Here is a 21,110-nt window from a genome sequence, read left to right as displayed (position 1 = left end):
ACCTCACTGAGCTCGAGCTGTTTTGCAAGGAGGAATGGGAAAACATTTCAGTCTCTCGATGTGCAAAACTGATAGAGACATACCCCAAGCTACTTAAAGCTGTAATCGCAGCAAAAGGTGGCGCTACAAAGTATTAACTTAAGGGGGCTGAATAATTTTGCACGCCCAATTTTTCAGTTTTTGATTTGTTAAAAAAGTTTGAAATATCCAATAAATGTCGTTCCACTTCATGATTGTGTCCCACTTGTTGTTGATTCTTCACAAAAAAATACAGTTTTATATCTTTATGTTTGAAGCCTGAAATGTGGCAAAAGGTCGCAAAGTTCAAGGGGGCCGAATACTTTCGCAAGGCACTGTAAATAATTAAACCCAATTTTGTATTGCTGATTCAACTTGTGAGCCAGGGTTTGTGCAGATAACCAAGAATTTACAACTTTCAGATGAGACTGAATTAAGATGACGATTAATATTGACTGCTATTGAGGTGAAATATTACTAGGTCTTTAAGAGTATATTCGGAAGTGTCACGTTCTGACCTTAGTTCTTTTGTTATGTCTTTGTTTTAGTATGGCCAGGGCGTGAGTTGGGTGGGTTGTCTATGTTCCTTTTTCTATGTGGTGTTTTTGTGTTTGGCCTGGTATGGTCCTCAATCAGAGGCAGGTGTCGTTAGTTGTCTCTGATTGAGAATCATACTTAGGTAGCCTTTTCCCACCTGTGTGGTGTGGGTGATTGTTTTCTGTCTTTGTGTATGTAACCAGACAGGACTGTTTCGTTTCATTCTCTTCGTCATTTTTGTTTTAGTGTTCTGTGTTCAATAAATTCATCATGAACACGTACCACGCTGCGCATTGGTCCTCCGATCCTTCCTACTACTCCTCCTCAGAAGAGGAGGAAGACGAGCGTTTCATAATTACCCACCAACCAAGGACCAAGCAGTGTGGTAATGGGCAGCGGCAGAAATCTCAAGACTCCTGGACATGGGAGCAGTTTTTGAACGGAGAAGGACCCTGGGCACAGGCTGGGGAATATCGCCACCCCAAGGCAGAGCTGGAGGCAGCGAAAGCTGAGCGGAGGTGGTATGAGGAGGCAGCTCTGTTAGAGTGAGCATAGGGTTCTTTTCTCCCCCGATTGCTAAGTTTGGCCGGGCAGCCAGCTCTAGGAAGCGTCTTGGTGGTTCCAAACTTCGTCCATTTAAAAAAAGGCGGCAGGGTCGTATCCGTGGGGTGCGTGCATAGACGCCTCCCCTTTATTTTTTTATACATCAGTCTGTCTTTTCCTCCCTTCCCACTTATCCTTTATAAGGAGTGGTTAGAGCGTTGGTCTAGTAACCGAAAGGTTGCAAGTTCGAATCCCCGAGCTGACAAGGTACAAATCTGTTGTTCTGCCCCTGAACAGGCAGTTAACCCACTGCTCCTAGGCCGTCATTGAAAATAAGAATTTGTTCTTAACTGACTTGCCTAATTAAATAAAGGTACAAAAAAAATGATGGAGGCCACTATGTTCTTGGGGACATTCAATGCTGCAGGATTTTTTTGGTACCCTTCCCCAGATCTGTACCTCAACACAATCCAGTCTCTGACCTCTATGGACAATTCCTTCGACCTCATGGCTTGGTTTTTGCTCTGACATGCACTGTCAACCTTATATAGACTGGTGTTTGCCTTTCCAAATCATTCAAAATTCAATCAATTGAATTTACCACAGGTGGACTCCAATCAAGTTGTAGAAACATCTCAAGGATGATCAATGGAAACAGGAGGCACCTGAGCTCAATTTCTAGTCTCATGTCAAAGGGTCTGAATACTTACTGTATGTAAATAAGGTATTTCTGTTTTTATTTTTTTAAACAAATTTGCTAACATTTCTAAAAACCTGTTTTCTTTTTGTCATTACGGGTTATTGTGTGTAGATTGATGAGAGAAAACATGTATTTAATACATTTCAGAATAAATCTGTAATGTAACATAATGTGGAAAAAGTCAAGGGGTCTGAATACTTTCCAAATGCACTGTATATGCACCTATAGTTAGTTAGTAAAGTGACTAAGCAACAGGATAGATAATAAACATGTCAAAGAGTTTGTGCAAAAAGGGTCTATGCAGATAGCCCAGGTAGCTATTTCAGAGAGTATTCACACCCCTTTACTTTTTTCCCCCAAAAAATTTGTTAAAGCCTGAATGTAAAATACATCAAATTTAGATTTTTGTCACTGGCCCCATAATGTTAAAGTGGAATTATGTTTTTTTTTAACTTTTACAAATGAATTAAAAATGAAAAGCTGAAATGTCTTGAGTCAATAAGTTTTCAACTCCTTTGTTATGGCATATAAGTTCAGGAGTAAAATGTGCTTAACAAGTCACATAATAAGTTGGTGCGTGGTATATCAATACACCCAGTCACTACAAAGATACTCATGTCCTTCCTAACTCAATTGTCGGAAAGGTGGAGGCCAATGGGTCAATGGTGTATTTAAAACAGTTACAGAGTTTAATGGTGTGGATAGTTGAAAACAAGGATGGATCAACAACATTGTAGCTACTCCAAAATATTAAACTAATCGACAGAGTGAAAATAAGGAAGCTTGTACAGAATAAATATATTCCAAAACATGCATCCTGTTTGCACCAAGGCACTAAAGTAATACTGCACAAAAATGTGCAAAGCAATTCACTTTTTGTCCTGAATAGAAAGTGTTATGTTTGGGGGTAATCCAATCTAATACATTACTGAGTAGCACCCTTCATATCTTCAAGCATGGTGGTGGCTGCATCATGTTATGTATCCCGTTTCAGGTAAGACACAGATGCAGACAGTCTTGAAGCTAGAGCTACAGCTGTCATACTTTTGATTGCTGCATTGCTGACGCCATTTCTGGTCACAACTTGCAGACTTGTTTATGTGTTGCTGTGCGTTTTGTGCGTTTTGTTGCCAACCTTACTTTGCTACCTGACAACTTTACGGTTTTTACTTTTTAATTACCATTTATATTTTTGGTTTTTCCCCTCACTCAACTTTTTTTCATTCAACTTTTTCACTCCGGACACTTTATCTGGACGTGGTTCGTCAGGACCTCCAACAGCCGAAGCTAAGTAGTAACATTAACATGATGCCTTCTAATTGCAGTCGCTGTACTCATTATATACAGGAGAACAATCGCCTTACGGCGAGGATAGCTGTTTTGCAAGCCCAGCTTCAGACGCAATCGTTAGGCAAGGGTAATTTCAGTGTAGGAAAGGATGAAACAGCATCTGTGCACAACAGTATCTCTACCTGTACATGACCATCTGATCATTTATCACTCCAGTGTTAATCTGCAAAATTGTAATTATTCGCCTACCTCCTCATGCCTTTTGCACACAATGTATATAGACTATCTTTTTTCTTCTTTTTTCTACTGTGTTATTGACTTGTTAATTGTTTACTCCATGTGTAACTCTGTGTTGTCTGTTCACACTGCTATGCTTTATCTTGGCCAGGTCGCAGTTGTAAATGAGAACTTGTTCTCAACTAGCCTACCTGGATAAATAAAGGTGAAATAAAAAATAAATAAAAAAACAGCATCTGTGCCACCAGTAAGTACAGATAGTAACGTTAGTATAAATCCCCTCGCACGGTCCCCACAGCCGGGCAACTTTCTCAAGGTTTCTTAAGGGATATGCTGTAGGAATGATCAACCGATGTCACTCATTCAGCCGACAGAAACTTTAAACCGGTTTTCCACATTAAGCAGCCAGTGGCAGTCTGAGGCCGAGCCTTCTCTTGTCTCTACTCCTCCCGTTACGGGGTCTGAGACGCCGAAGCTTCCCACCATTAGCTGTGACAAATTGAAAACCCTAGTCATTGGCGACTCCATTACCCGCAGTATTAGACTTAAAACGAATCATCCAGCGATCATACACTGTTTACCAGGGGGCAGGGCTACCGACGTTAAGGCTAATCTGAAGATGGTGCTGGCTAAAGCTAAAACTGGCGAGTGTAGAGAGTATAGAGATATTGTTATCCACGTCGGCACCAACAATGTTAGGATGAAACAGTCAGAGGTCACCAAGTGCAACATAGCTTCAGGGTGTACATCAGCTAGAAAGATGTGTTGGCATCAAGTAATTGTCTCTGGATCCCTCCCAGTTAGGGGGAGTGATGAGCTCTACAGCTGAGCTCTATGAGCTGGTTGAAAACTGTTTTCTGCCCCTCTCAAAAGGTAGAATTTGTAGATAATTGGCCCTCTTTCTGGGATTCACCCACAAACAGGACCAAGCCTGGCCTGCTGAGGAGTGACGGACTCCATCCTAGCTGGAGGGGTGCTCTCATCTTATCTACCAACATAGACAGGGATCTAACTCCTCTAGCTCCACAATGAAATAGGGTGCAGGCCAGGCAGCAGGCTGCTAGCCAGCCTGCCAGCTTAGTGGTGTCTGCCACTAGCACAGTGTAGTCAGCTCAGCTATCCCCATTGAGACGGTGTCTGTGCCTCGACCTGGGTTGGGCAAAACTAAACATGGCGGTGTTCACCTTAGCAATCTCACTAGGATAAAGACCTCCTCCATTCCTGTCATTATTGAAAGAGATCGTGATACCTCACATCTCAAAATAGGGCTACTTATTGTTAGATCCCTTACTTCAAAGGCAATTATAGTCAATGAACTAATCACTGATCATAATCTTGATGTGATTGGCCTGACTGAAACTTGGCTTAAGCCTGATGAATTTACTGTGTTAAATGAGGCCTCACCTCCTGGTTACACTAGTGATCATATCGCCCATGCATCCCGCAAAGGCGGAGGTGTTGCTAACATTTACGATAGCAAATTTCAATTTACAAAAAATATATATATGTTTTCGTCTTTTGAGCTTCTAATCATGAAATCTATGCAGCCTACTCAATCACTTTTTATAGCTACTGTTTACAGGCCTCCTGGGCCATATACAGCGTTCCTAATTTAATTCCCTGAATTCCTATCGGACCTTGTAGTCATAGCAGATAATATTCACATCTTTGGTGACTTTAATATTCACATGGAAAAGTCCACAGACCCAGTCCAAAAGGCTTTTGGATCCATCATCGACTCAGTGGGTTTTGTCCAACATGTCTCTGGACCTACTCACTGTCACAGTCATACTCTGGACCTAGTTTTGTCCCATGGAATAAATGTTGTGGATCTTAATGTTTCTCCTCATAATCCTGGACTATCGGACCACCATTTTATTACGTTTGCAATGGCAACAAATAATCTGCTCAGACCCCAACCAAGGAGCATCAAAAGTTGTGCTATAAATTCACAGACAACACAAAGATTCCTTGATGCCCTTCCAGACTCCCTCTGCCTACCCAAGGACGCCAGAGGACAAAAATCAGTTAACCACCTAACTGAGGAACTCAATTTAACCTTGCGCAATACCCTGGATGTTGCACCCCTAAAAACTAAAAACATTTCTCATAAGAAACTAGCTCCCTGGTATACAGAAAATACCAGAGCTCTGAAGCAAGCTTCCAGAAAATTGGAACGAAATGGCGCCACACCAAACTGGAAGTCTTCCGACTAGCTTGGAAAGACAGTACCGCGCAGTATCGAAGAGTCCTTACTGCTGCTCGATCGTCCTATTTTCCAACTTAATTGAGGAAAATAAGAACAATCCGAAATGTATTTTTTATACTGTCGCAAAGCTAACTAAAAAGCAGCATTCCCCAAGTGAGGATGGCTTTCACTTTAGCAGTAATAAATTCATAAACTTCTTTGAGGAAAAGATCATGAATATTAGAAAGCAAATTACGGACTCCTCTTTAAATCTGCGTATTCCTTCAAAGCTCATTTGTCCTGAGTCTGCACAACTCTGCCAGGACCTAGAATAAAGAGAGACACTCAAGTGTTTTAGTACTATATCTCTTGACACAATGATGAAAATAATCATGGCCTCTAAACCTTCAAGCTGCATTCTGGACCCTATTCCAACTAAACTACTGAAAGAGCTGCTTCCTGTGCTTGGCCCTCCTATGTTGAACATAATAAATGGGTCTCTATCCACCGAATGTCTAACAAACTCACTAAAAGTGGCAGTAATAAAGCCTCTCTTGAAAAAGCCAAAACTTGACCCAGAAAATATAAAAAACTACAAATTGTTCTACACGGACAAGTTCTGGCCTGGTTTAGATCTTATCTGTCGGAAAGATATCAGTTTGTCTCTGTGAATGGTTTGTCCTCTGACAAATCAACTGTAAATTTCAGTGTTCCTCATGGTTCCGTTTTAGGACCACTCTTGTTTTCACTATATATTTTACCTCTTGGGGATGTCATTCGAAAACATAATGTTAACTTTCACTGCTGTGCGGATGACCCACAGCTATACATTTCAATAAAACATGGTGAAGCCCCAAAATTGCCCTCGCGAGAAGCTTGTGTTTCAGACATAAGGAAGTGGATGGCTGCAAACGTTCTACTTTTAAACTCAGACAAAACAGAGATGCTTGTTCTAGGTCCCAAGAAACAAAGAGATCTTCTGTTGAATCTGACAATTAATCTTAATGTTTGTACAGTCGTCTCAAATAAAACTGTGAAGGACCTCGGCGTTACTCTGGACCCTGATCTCTCTTTTGACTAACATATCAAGACTGTTTCAAGGACAGCTTTCTTCCATCTACGTAACATTGCAAAAATCAGAAACTTTCTGTCCGAAAATGATGCAGAAAAATTAATCCATGCTTTTGTTACTTCTAGGTTAGACTACAGCAATGCTCTACTTTCAGCTACCCGGATAAAGCACTGAATAAACTTCAGTTAGTGCTAAATACGGCTGCTAGAATCCTGACTAGAACCCAAAAATTTGATCATATTACTCCAGTGCTAGCCTCCCTACTGTGATAAGGTGCGTCTCGGTGAGAGGTGTAGGAGTCAGGCGCAGGAGAGCAGGGATTTCTGAGAAGAGTGTACTATATATATATATATATATATATAGTCCACCAATACAAAAATGGCACAGACGAAAATCCAAAACTACGCTCTCAAAGGAACAGAAACTCGTGCCAACACACGGAGGAACAAACTCAGTTCCGAAACTTAAGTGCGTAATAGTGAAAACAATAAACATCAAAGATAATCGAGCGCAAATACACACAAACTTAATCCAGCACGAATTAAGGCAGGCAACAGGTGCCCTATATACACACAGAAATAAACGCAAATGAATCCAGGTGTGAAAAGGAACACAGACAAAACAACCAGAAAAGGAAAAAGGGATCGTTGGCGGCTAGTAAACCGAGCGCCGCCCGAACAGGGAGAGTAGTTACCTTTGGTAGAAGTCGTGACACCTAATCTGGCTTCCTGTCAAAGCAAGGGCTAATTTAAAGGTTTTACTGCTAACCTACAAAGCATTACATGGGCTTGCTCCTACCTATCTCTCTGATTTGGTCCTGCCGTACATACCTACACGTACACTACGGTCACAAGACGCAGGCCTCCTAATTGTCCCTAGAATTTCTAAGCAAACAGCTGGAGGCAGGGCTTTCTCCTATAGAGTACCATTTGTATGGAATGGTCTTCCTACCCATGTGAGAGACGCAAACTCGGTCTCAACCTTTAAGTCTTTACTGAAGACTCATCTCTTCAGTGGGTCATATGATTGAGTCTTGTCTGGCCCAGGAGTGTGAAGGTGAACGGAAAGGCTCTGGAGCAACGAACTGCCCTTGCTGTCTCTGCCTGGCCGGTTCCCCTCTTTCCACTGGGATTCTCTGCCTCTAACCCTATTACAGGGGCTGAGTCACTGGCTTACTGGTGCTCTTTCATGCCGTCCCTAGGAGGGGTGCGTCACTTGAGTGGGTTGAGTCACTGATGTGATCTTCCTGTCTGTGTTGGCGCACCCCCTTGGGATGTGCCGTGGCGGAGATCTTTGTGGGCTATACTCGGCCTTGTCTCAGGATGGTAAGTTGGTGGTTGAAGATATCCCTCTAGTGGTGTGGGGGCTGTGCTTTGGCAAAGTGGGTGGGGTTATATCCTTCCTGTTTGGCCCTGTCCGGGGGTATCATTGGTTGGGGCCACAGTGTCTCCTGACCCCTCCTGTCTCAGCCTCCAGTATTTATGCTGCGGTAGTTTATGTGTCGGGGGGCTAGGGTCTTATCCGGTGTCCTGTGTGAATTTAAGTATGCTCTCTCTAGTTCTCTCTTTCTTTTTCTCGGAGGAGGACCTGAGCCCTAGTAGTTTATGTGTCGGGGGGGCTAGGGTCCGTTTGTTATATCTGGAGTACTTCTCCTGTCTTATCCAGTGTCCTGTGTGAATTTAAGTATGCTCTCTCTAATTCTCTCTTTCTCTCTTTCTTTCTCTCTCTCAGAGGACCTGAGGCCTAGTACCATGCCTTAGGACTACCTGGCATGATGACTCCTTGCTGTCCCCAGTCCACCTGGCTGTGCTGCTGCTCCAGTTTCAACTGTTCTGCCTGCGGCTATGGAATCCTGACCTGTTCACCAGACGTGCTACCTGTCCCAGACCTATTATTTGAACATGCTGGTCATTTATGAACATTTGAATATCTTGGCCATGTTCTGTTATAATCTCCACCCGGCACAGCCAGAAGAGGACTGGCCACCCCTCATAGCCTGGTTCCGCTCTTGGTTTCTTCCTAGGTTTTGGCCTTTCTCGGGAGTTTTTCCTAGCCAACGTGCTTCAACACCTGCCTTGCATGCTGTTTGGGGTTTTAGGCTGGGTTTCTGTACAGCACTTTGAGATATCAGCTGATGTATGAAGGGCTATATAAATATATTTGATTTGATTTTGAAGTAACACAAGTTTGTTACTAGTACAGGGGCAGGCAAAAAGACAAGTCAAGAGCAGGCAGAGGTCAGTATTCCAGACAGGGTGCAAAAGGTTCAGAACAGAAACCAGAGACAAAGGGCTGTGAGACATGGGTTTAATTCTGGAAACATGAAAAGTAGGATGTATACAGAGGGTACGGGGCAACAGAAGATGAACAGCAGAGAGGCTAATGACCTTGGAGATGGGAAAGGGCCGATAAACCGGGAGGAGAGTTTGCGTGATTCCACCCGGAGGGGCAGATACCATTTGGACAGCCATACCTTCTGCCCGAGACGATACCGGCTAGCTGGGGTCCAGTGGCGATGCGCTTGTCGTCGAAACCTGGAGGTGGTCTTGAGAAGGGCCGACTGGGCTCTCTTCCAGGTACCATGACAGGCTCATAGGCTCTAGAAGAGGTGAATCAGCAGTCTTCTGAGACTCTCAGGGGAACTTAGGTAGCCTTGGGTTCTCTCGGCAACGGAGCTGTCGGGGACGTCCGGGATGCCGCGGAGGCGAGGTGGAATCCTTGGACGGGCGAGTGAAATCGAATCTCCTCTCCTTCCTTCGCTCCCGCAGTCGCCTATCAATTCGAATGTTCAAGGCGATGAGCGAGTCGAGATCCGTAGGTTGTTCCCGGGCTGCAAGCTCGTCCTTTACTTCCTCTGATACTCCGTACAGGAACATGTCGAACAGTGGTTTCGGGTTCCAGGCGCTCAGCTGCCAACGTGTAGAAACCACTGCATAGTCTGCCACACTGCAGTAGTCTTGTCAAAGCTGGAGTAACTTCCGGGCAGGCTCTCTCCTGGACAATGGAGCATCGAATACTTTCTTTACCAATGCCACGAACTCCTCCAGACTGACGCATCCGGCCGACTGTTGTTCCAGTACTGCCGTAGCCCAGGCGAGAGCCTTTCTGGACATCAGCGTGATGAGGTGCACTACCTTAGAGTGGTCCGAGGGGAAGGAGGAGCGCTGCAGCTCAATGATGAGGGAACACTGAGCGAGAAACGCCCGACAGATGCCTGACTCTCCATCGAAGTGTTCCGGGTGAGTTAAGCGGGATTCCCGGGAAACCGGGGCGACCGGGGAGGCAGTGCTGCTAACAGCCAGGTTACTGAGGGGCGGGGAGGTTACTGTCGTGGTAGGCTGTCTAACAGACAACCCGCTGAATTTCTCCAGCAATGTGTTCAATGCTTGGTCATGGCGTTCGTCCAAGGTCTGGAACCCTTCTATAAGACCAGGAAGCAACTCCTCATGCCTTCCAATGGTGGCTCCTTGGGAGGATATGGCATTGTGGAGCAGGTCCGAGTCTGCTGGTTCAGTCATGGCCAGTTCGTACTATCACGTTTGAGGTAAGACCCAGATGCAGACAGTTTCGAAGTAACAAAAGTTTATTACTAGTACAAGGGCAGGCAAAACGACAAGTCAAGGGCAGGCAGAGGTCAGCAATCCAGATAGGATGCAAAAGGTCCAGAACGGCAAGCAGTCTCAGGGTGAGAGCAGGCCAATAATCCAGTGTGTTGTTGCAAGGTACAGAACGGCAGTCAGGCTCAGGGTTAGGGTAGGCAGAATGGTCAAAACCGGGAAAAACTAGAAAACAGGAACTAGAACAGAGAGAAGCAAGGGGAAAACCGCTGGTAGGAAACAAAACGAACTGGCAACAGACAAACAGAGATCACAGGTATAAATACACTGGGGATAATGGGGAAGATTGGCGACACCTGGAGGGGGGTGGAGACAAGCACAAAGACAGGTGAAACAGATCAGTGTGTGACAGTTATGGGTATGCTTGTAATCGTTAAGGACATGAGAAGCATTGCCTTTAGGAGTGCATTTTGTTGTTTGCTTATGGCCCTATACAGCTCGTTGAGTGTGCTCTTAGTGCCAGCATCGGTTTGTGGTGGTGAATCGACAGCTATGAAAAATATAGGTGAAAAGTATCTTGGTAAAAACTATGGTCTACAGCTATTGGTCTACAGCTAACTCAGGCGAGCAAAAACTTGAGACTTCCTTAACATTAGAGATTGCGTACCGGCTGTTGTTAACCCGAAGCTGCCGACCGGTCTTGACGATGCATGGGAAAACCAGCAAAATGTGTATTATCCATGTCCTTGTTCAGCCACAACTCAGAGAAACATAGAACATAGAATATTACAGTTCTTCAGGTCCCATTGGTAAGATAGTCTCGAACAGCTTGTCCAGTTTGTTTTCTAGTGATTTTCTGTTCGGCAATAGAACGGAGGGTAGAAGCGGTTTATTTGCTAGCCAGCGTAGTGTCGTCAGGATGCTGGCTCGTGTACTTTTCTTGCACTGTCGCTTCCTCTTTCGAGGTCCTAGGATTAGAGCCTGGTCCGGAGTAAGCAGAATGACTCGTTGAAGTAGAAATTGTCATCGAAATCGAGGTTAGTGATCACTGTGGTGATGTCCAGAAGCTGTTTTCGGTCATAGGAAATTATGCCAGAGACATTATGTACAAAAAAAATTAAGATCAGTGTAAAAACACTCACAAAATAGCAGAATTGGTCAGGATCCTATAAAACAGCTACTATCCACTGCAGCGCCATCTTTACACACTGCTTTGCAGCATTAGGGAAATTAAATAGGAGTCAGGTTCAATGCATTTCTTTACGGTCAGTTACCGTGCTAATTGATTCCGACTTTTAATTTCTCTTTATATCCATAAAAGTTAACTTATCAGAATAGCACATGACTATTTCACAAGTTCCCATTTCTAAATCCACCATCATGGCAGTTTACCAATACATCAGTACACAGAAAGTATGTAATGCCATCGGACTAGAAGAAGTGACTAAATTAGGCCTAAATAGATTTTTTCAGCTTGGGTAGAGCTTGAAGATTCAAGCCCCTTGGGTGCTGCCATAGAGTCACATTAGAAGTGTCCATCCAAGAAGGCTTAAGGTCATTGGTCACAGATAAAATTACGGCAAATTACGTTATATCTACTGTAACTTTGATTGGACTGATCATGTCAACATCATACTTTCAACATCTTAGCTAGGAAACAACCAGTCATCATCATGAATCAAGTCGATAATCTACTGGCAAATTATTTTCAATCCTTGTCATATGAAGAGAAACTATAGATAAAATGTATCGGTGCTCATCGGCCATTGGACATAAACACTACACAATAAGTTGGAAATCGCAAATTCAACAATGAGTGGTTTGGAAGGAATCGGTGGCTAACTGCAAGCATTGTAAAGTAATCACTAGCCTGCTATTCAGTGGAGTGGGTGAGTAGTCTAAATCTGTGTGATAGGGGGCAGCATTTTCATGTTCGGATGAAATGCATGACCAGTGTAAACTTCCTGCTACTCAGGCCCAGAAGCTAATATATGCATATTATTAGTAGTATTGGATAGAAAATAATCTGAAGTTTCAAAACTGTTTGAATGATGTATGTGAGTATAACAGAACTCATATGGCCGACGAAAACCTGAGAAAAATACAACCAGGAAGTGGGAAATCTGAGGTTTGTAGTTTTTCAACTCATTGCCTATCGAATATACAGTGTCTATGGGGTCATATTGCACTTCCTAAGGCTTCCACTAGATGTCAACAGTCTTTAGAAAGTTGTTTGAGGCTTCTACTGTGAAGTGGGGCGAATGAGAGCTGTTTCAACCAGAGGTCTGCCAGAGTGGCATGAACTGATCACGAGCGCACCCGTGAGAGCGACCTGCGTTCCATTGCATTTCTAAAGACAAGGGCATTCTCAGGTTGGAACATTATTGAAGATTTATGATAAAAACATCCTAAAGATTGATTCTATACATCGCTTGACATGTTTCTACGAACTGTAATATAACCTTTTGAACTTTTCGTCTGAACTTTCGCCTGGACTTGCCCGCGCCTCGTGAGTTTGGATTTGTTTACTAAACGCGCTAACAAAAGGAGGTATTTGGACATAGATGATGGACTTTATCGAACAAAACAAACATTTATTGTGGAACTGGGATTCCTGGGGGTGCATTCTGATGAAGATCATCAAAGGTAAGTGAATATTTATAACGCTATTTCTGACTTTTATTGACTCCATAACATGGCGGGTATCTGCATGGCTTGTTTTTGTGTCTGAGCGCCGTACTCAGATTATTGCATGATTTGCTTTTTCCGTAAAGCTTTTTTGAAATCTGACACAGCTGTTGCATTAAGGAGAAGAATATCTATAATTCTGTGCATAATACTTGTATCTTTTATCAAAGTTTATTATGAGTATTTCTGTAAATTGATGTGGCTCTCTGGAAATTCGGTTGATGTTTTCGAGGCACAACATTACTGACCATAAAGCGCCAATGTAAACTGAGATTTTTGGATATAAATATGAACTTTAATGAACAGAACATACATGTATTGTGTAACAGGAAGTCCTATGAGTGTCATCTGATGAAGATCATCAAAGGTTAGTGATTAATTCTATCTCTATTTCTGCTTTTTGAGACTCCTCTCTTTGGCTGGAAAATGGCTGTATGTGTTTTTGTGACTAGGCTCTGACCTAACATAATCATATGGTGTGTTTTCGCTGTAAAACCTTTTTGAAATCGGACACGATGGGTAGATTAACAAGAAGTTAAGCTTTAATTTGGTGTATGTTGTGAATGTATGAAAGTTAAATATTTTTGAATTTCGCGCTCTGCCTTTTCAGCTGATGTTGTCCGCTAGCGGAACCCCTAGCCCTAACAAGTTTTAAGGGTATCTTTTCCAAGCTTAACCTCTCTAGGGTAGGTGAGACGCTAACGTCCCACCATGCCAACATCCGTTGAAACTGCAGAGAGCTAACATTCTAAATACACCATTTGTTATAGTAAACATTCTTGTAAATACATGTATCTTACATCATTTAAAAGATTAATGTCTTATTAATCCAGCCGCTGTGTCAGATTTCAAAAAGCCGTTACTACGAAAGCAAACATGCTATTTTCTAAGGACTGCACCACACACACACAAGTATTACTAGCATTTTCCAACCAAGCATTAGCGTCATGAAAGTCAGAAATAACAATAAAATAAATCGCTTAGCATTGAAGATCCTCCTCTGGTTGCAATGCCAAGTGTCCTAACTACACAGTGAATGTTCGTTTTGTTTGATAAAATCAATTTTGTAAACCGCTTGCATCATGATATCCGTCTCTTTCAACTTTGGACGATGCGTTCGTGGTAATTACACACACTAAACAAACGTTTATCCAGTCATGGTAGGTTTCATTGCAATCCTCTGGTTGTTACTAACACAACCATACTTGATGGTTCTTTTCCCGGGACGTATTGACCGAAACAAACCGCTTTGAAGACACCAATCAAGGACATCATTGCGCACTAATGGTAGGACCGTTCTATCGTTGATTGACTGTATTGTGGCCCAATGACCACTGATCATCTTGAAATCTAGCTTGTAAGAAGCCAATGAGCTGAGGTAAACAGCAATATGTAATGGTTATACGTTTGAAGACCAGCCTTTGTCGTAAACTCTGGCGTAAAAGAGGTTGATTCGCCATTGCAAATCCTACTTGATGGAGCCACAGTGTTATGCATAGCAGTACGTATTCAATAGCATCTTCAAAAAGTTTATATATTTAAAATATGGCGAATAAATCAGGAAAAGCTAAAACAAAGTCTAGGTATACAGAGTTAACCCAAATTATAGAGGAAATAGATAGATAAAGCGAGACCAAGTTGCTTCAGGAATTTGAATCTTTCAGCGAAGCTAGTTTTGACTCCCAGGCGGAGGACAAGTTTCTGCATGGAGAGGATGCCATGCTGGATTGGTAAGTTCTAATGCTAATGTCATTGTTTGAAATTAATAATATCAAATATTATTCATTTTAGATTTTTTTTTTGATTTTCTTATTTTATTTGCAATATATAAAAATATCATCTGTAATGAAATTACACATTGGCTATACTGTGTGTGTGTGTGTGTGTGTGTGTGCGTGTGATATATTTAAAAATGTTATTTTACATAAACATGGAATGGAACAGCCCTTCACCACTTCACCATAGTGATTATGTTCCCTGTACTCTATATATATCTGTTTATTTTACGTGTTGATACAGGGCTCATACGTGAAAGTATTGTTACTGATTTTTTTAAATCTTTCACAGTGGCAGTGATTCTGATTATGAGCCGCCAATGTCTAGGTGTCCATCTCCCTCTGAAGCTGGTTCATCCAGCCGGACCCCAGCTGTCTCCGGCTCCACACCTACCTGGCCATCTAGAGATGTGAAGTCAGTGACAAAGAAGCGGAGGTGGGGAAGAGAGTAACCTGCAGACAGAGGGCCAGAGGGTCGTTGGCACTCTGTGTTAGAAGATGACGTGGAACCAAATCCACCAGTTTTTAGACCCAAAAGGCAGCCAGGACCTCAACTAGACATGACTGCCAAGTATAGCCCCCTTCAACTTTTTCAACTGTTTTTCACCTCATCAGTTGTTGATTCCCTGGTGTTGGATACCAATAAGTACGGGGCTAAAAAGCAGGCAGGAAAGAAAGAGGCATGGAAGACCATTTCCATGTCAGACCTTTTCTGCTACGTCTCAATGGTCATTTATATGGGGCTGGTGAAGTTGAAAACTCCAAGGGACTACTGTAAAATGTCAGCTCTCTATCAACTGCCTTTCCCCATGACTGTCATGTCTTGTATAAGGTTTCTGACTATCTCACGGGCACTTCACATCAGTGACCCAGAAGTTGATGAGGAGAATGACAAGAAGAGGCACACCAAGGTTTGATAGGCTGTGCAAAATCAAACCTCTCTACCCCAACATCGTTGAGGCCTGCAAGACCTATTTTCAGCTCGCTCAGAACCTCTCCATCGATGAGAGGATGGTAGCCTCAAAGGTCAGAATCAGCCTCAAATAATACATGAGAAACAAACTAACTAAGTGGGGTTACAGGCTGTTTGTTTCGGCTGATTCTGTGTGTGCCTACACTTGCATTTTTTTTGTTTATGAGGAGAAAAACAGTTTTGCTACCGGTAATGGACTGAGTTATGATTCCGTTATGGGAAGGGCTACAAACTGTTTGTGGACAACTTCTACACAAGCCCTACCCTGTTTACAGAGCTGAGGAAGCAGGATGTGTGGGCTTGTGGCACCATTCGGACCAACAGAGTGGGCTTTCCAAAAACAAAGGTGAACGACATGCCTAAGCGGGCTGAGCGGGGTACCTTGCGATGGATCCGTGAAGATGGCCTGCTCTGCGATGGATCTGTGAAGTGGATGGATACCAGAGAGGTGGTCTTGTGCTCCAGTATCCACAAGTCCTTCAGTGGAGATCACGTCGTCAGGTGTGTGAAGGACGGTGCCGGGGCATGGAACACAAAAAATGTCCCCATTCCAGCTGCTGTGAAGGACTACAACAAGAGCATGGGAGGTGTGGACCTGTCAGATGCTCTGATAGGATACTACAATGTTGTCCACAAGACCATGAAATGGTACAAGACATTTTTCTATCATTTCATTGACATTGCTGTGGTGAATGCCTTCATCCTCCTGAAGGAAATGGCTAAGAGCTGTGGACAGCCCCCCATCTCACAGCTAGCCTTCAGCGAGCTGCTCATCCCGGAGCTTGCTAGCTACAGCAAGTCCACTGTAGCACCTTCTGTCCCCTCTACCTCTGTCCCATCTGCTCCAACCAGTGGTGTTCACCTGCCCAGATTCATCTCTGCAGGCATTATTGTGCCTCAGGGCAAAAAGGGCACAGTAGTGAGACGTCGTTGTGCCCTTTGTCACAGGAAATGCCCCATCACCTGCACCACCTGTTCAGTAAGCCTTTGTATTACAGCAGAATGCGACTGCTATGGGGTATGGCACCAGCAGCACAATATTGTGTAGAGGACTGAGGGTCTTCACAATATTGTAAATAGAAAAAAAGGAAAAAATAGTTAGCCTTGTTAATTGTTTGTTTTATTATTATTATTATTTTAATCACTATTTTTTTATATATGAATTTTTAATTAATCAATTTTTTTGGGTGTGTGTGTGTTAGAATAGCATTTATGTATTTTGTATATAGTTCTTTCCTTCAAAATGTATCACTGTACCAATTCGGCCACTTGGGTACATTTGGGTACATTTGTGTAGGACACCTTCATGCTCAATGTCATGTAGCTTGCTCATTTTTGAAGTTATCTGTCCAAAACTTTGCTCAGCTATTTTTGCCATTTTATGTTCTTCATTCAAATCATCCACAGCATCCTATCAGTATGTTTGGCTCTTCTTGGTCATTTGAAAGATGATGCAGCAACAATAAAAAACAGAAAATGTATGTTTATTTCCTTGTATTTTCTTCTACCAGATCTATTGTGTTATATTCTCCTATATTCAATTCACATTTCCACAAAATTCAGAGTGTTTCCTTTCAAATGATACCAATAATATGCATATCCTTGCCTCTGGGCCTGAGCTACAGATTAGGGTATGTCTTTAGGCAGAAATTGAGAAGAAGGGAGGTACCCCAAAGAAGTTAAAGGATAAACATTCAACATTGGCCATGCGGTCAATCCAGCATGACTTTGCCGCGCTCAAAAAAACTGGAAATTCGGACCTGGGAAATCTCAGACTTCAGTGAGTTCAAGAAAACTGAAACTCTGACTGGGATTTTTTTTTTTTACGTTCATCCAACTCGGTATTGCAAGTCGGAAACTCGGGCCTCTTTTGAGAGCTCCGACCTGAAGAACACTGACATCATCATGATTCGACCTCTCCAGTTGTCTTGAATGCACCATAAATCCAGACTTTGATGACAAAATTTGCCCACAAAGGGCCACTGCACCACCTTTCTGTTCAATTGAGAACAGCACAACATGAGTCCAAAAATGCCTTGTATGCTGCTCCATAAATGACGTAATATGCCAGGGAGATATGTATACTGTAGTTAAGAAAGCACTAAGTATATGTTGTGTAGTAAGCTGTTAGTAGCCCATGTGCATCATCACCCTAAAAATGTGGTCCTTTTTCCCATCATAATGTTCTGACTTGGTGGTGCACATGTAGCCTATAGCCTGTTTAAGAGAAATGTCATCATCAAATATTGTAAGAGCTTTCATTGTCTGCTTATATGCCCCCTTTATTTATCCTACAGTTCTGACTTAGTGTACAGGGAGAATACTGTAAGAATGGCCCATGTTCTGAATTTTGTCGCTGTACATTTCAAAAGTGCTCAACAAATAGTTATATTGACTACATCCGTCCTAGCTCACTCATTTCATCCACTGATCGTCCCCTTATGCCATAGTTTGTACATCTCAATTGTCAGTAGAAACCACATTTGTTTAAGCAAGTCAGCCATATCAGCCATGTTTTTTTTAAAGGCAGTAAATGAGGCTGAATGAACTGTTTCGCTGCCAGACAAGGCTCCGCTGATAGCCAGGTGTAGCAGTGGTAAGGTGTTGGGACTAACAGTTTGAGGGCACCATTTGTCACCATTATAGTGCACTTTATGTATTGTTTAGTGTTGTGCTGTGTAGTGGCTTTGCTGGCATGCATCTACAAATATTTACATGATAAAATCGCCACTATATGTGATCAATTTATTTGACTATCAAGCTGTTGTAGAGCTCAAAGGAAAGAGAACAGAAGGTCAATAGCAAGTGGTTGAAATATATGAACTTTGAATTAAGTGTTTATTCTCTTTTGGTTCTTCAAAGAATGTGTCAGTCTGTCCACTGTTGTCTGGAGGCGGGAAGTAACCATTCAAAATTCAACCTAATCCGTTCTTTGTTGGATTTCATTAATTGACAACCTCAAGCCAATCAGTATAGTCACCTGACTTGTTATAAAGCTGAGGGATGGGGATGGAGAAATGTGACCACTTCCGAATTCAATGGATCCTATGGATGCAATGACTGACAGTCCATGATATCAGTTTGATAGTTATAAACTTTTGAAGCTATATTCTTAAATAAAAAATGTATTCAAAATAAATCCTCAAAATATAACAAAAGACATACATTGGGGCAAAAATATACTTTATATGTTGTGTTCTTATGGGGTAAGACAGCTCATTTGGCATTTCTTTGTTAAATTCTTCAAGAATTAATAGGTTAGCTTAGTTGCAATGTCCTTTGAACAACAGTACTGCAGATTGTACCTAGGTCCTGGATGGAATTCTGTGCTAGATGCCTTCCTGTCGTCAAATAAACACACATTTATTCCTGAGAATAACACGTCGAAACATGTACATATCCCCACATACATTATACAGTACGTTATCTTTATGTCAAATATACTGCATATATAAAAAATCATTTATTCCTGAGAGAAACCCCTGCACTCACTTCTCACTCTATGCTTTTAGAAGCTACTGAAACATAACAAATTTTACACTTTGAGAAATAGCCAGATCATCACCCAATCTCAGTGAGGGGAAAATTGCATTTCCCTACTGAATGAGGCTGCCTGAGGAGTATGTCAAAGGCAGTACAGTATGTCATAGTGGAGGAGACTGTAATAATCTCCTCCCTACAGGCTCCGTGCCTGCCGGCTGAAGAAAGCACCTTGTTTGAGGAACATCGCTCAACCACTGCAGCACTTTAGACACTACAGTACATCACACTCATAATTCATGGTAATTTGTTTTTATTGTTTTAACTATGAGTAACTGGAAATCACTACCATTTTTAGAAGGATCTGGACCAATACATCCAACTGAATGGTAAGATCAAGTCTCTTCTCTGTCTGATGAAGCAGGCTTGTTGGTGGTTTTGGGGCCCACCACTCAAGCAGACCGCCAAGCACAGGATCATTATCCAGTCCAGAGTGGCACACACACACACACACACACACACACACACACACACACACACACACACACACACACACACACACACACACACACACACACACACACACACACACACACACACACACACACACACACACACACACACACACACACACACACACACTTAGTCCAGCACTAAGCCATGTAGCCTGAACTCTCTGTTGACAGAGTGACTTGTGTTATGGGCAGCTTGTAAGAACCTGAAAGGAAGCCGTATGCCCACCAAACCCAGGGCCTTCTAGGCACTATATTAAGCACTCTATTCGTTGCCAAGGAATCTGTTCGCCTCTCATAAAAAGCAAATGACTGTGTTTCTTTCCAATTGCCACAATTTATATCAATGAAGTATTCTTTATTTAGTTTATATTGCAAGTCTGAAGCATATTTACATAAAGCAAATCTATAAAACGGTGTAAAATGTTTGATGAATATAAAGCGCAGGCTATTGATCCAAATCTCTTTTCAAAAGTGTGTGAGCATATATGAAATATGAATGTATTACCTTTAAGAGTTCTGGCATTTCGCCAAAAAGCACTTACAGTACAATTAAACCACTTCTTTTCTCATTACAACTACAAGTCAGAGAGGCAATCAGTGTTCATTTAGAGTCAACACCTGCATCTCCTATACCTACACTCTCAGAATAAAAGGTGTTCATTTAGAGTCAACACCTGCATCTCCTGTACCTACACTCTCAGAATAAAAGGTGTTCATTTAGAGTCAACACCTGCATCTCCTGTACCTACACTCTCAGAATAAAATGTGTTCATTTAGAGTCAACACCTGCATCTCCTGTACCTACACTCTCAGAATAAAAGGTGTTCATTTAGAGTCAACACCTGCATCTCCTGTACCTACACTCTCAGAATAAAAGGTGTTCATTTAGAGTCAACACCTGCATCTCCTGTACCTACACTCTCAGAATAAAAGGTGTTCATTTAGAGTCAACACCTGCATCTCCTGTACCTACACTCTCAGAATAAAAGGTGTTCATTTAGAGTCAACACCTGCATCTCCTGTACCTACACTCTCAGAATAAAAGGTGTTCATTTAGAGTCAACACCTGCATCTCCTGTACCTACACTCTCAGAATAAAAGGTGTTCATTTAGAACCTAAAAGGGTTATTCGGCTGTTAAGCCTTTGTATAACCTTTTTTGGTTCCATGTAGAAATCTTTTGGGTTTAATGTATAACCCTTTACACAGAGGGTTCTACCTGAAACCAAAAAAGGTTATCCTATGTGGACTGCCAAAGAACCCATTTGGAACCCTTTTTTCTAAAAGTGTACAGTATGTTCCCTTGGAGACAGAAGAAACTCTTATTTGGTGGTAAATACTACAGTGAGTGAAATGGGATTCTGAGAATTTGTATTTTATTTTATTGAACCTTTATTTAACTAGGCAAGTGAATTAACAACAAGTTCTTATTTGCAATGACGGCCTACCAAGAGGCAAAATGCCTCCTGTGGGAACGGGGGCTGGGATTAAAAATGTAAACGTAGGACAAAACATCCAAGAGAGACACTACAACACTA

Source organism: Oncorhynchus mykiss, chromosome 23, assembly GCF_013265735.2.
Source record: "Oncorhynchus mykiss isolate Arlee chromosome 23, USDA_OmykA_1.1, whole genome shotgun sequence".
NCBI lineage: Eukaryota > Metazoa > Chordata > Actinopteri > Salmoniformes > Salmonidae > Oncorhynchus > Oncorhynchus mykiss.
Note: the sequence above shows the minus strand (reverse complement) of the source record.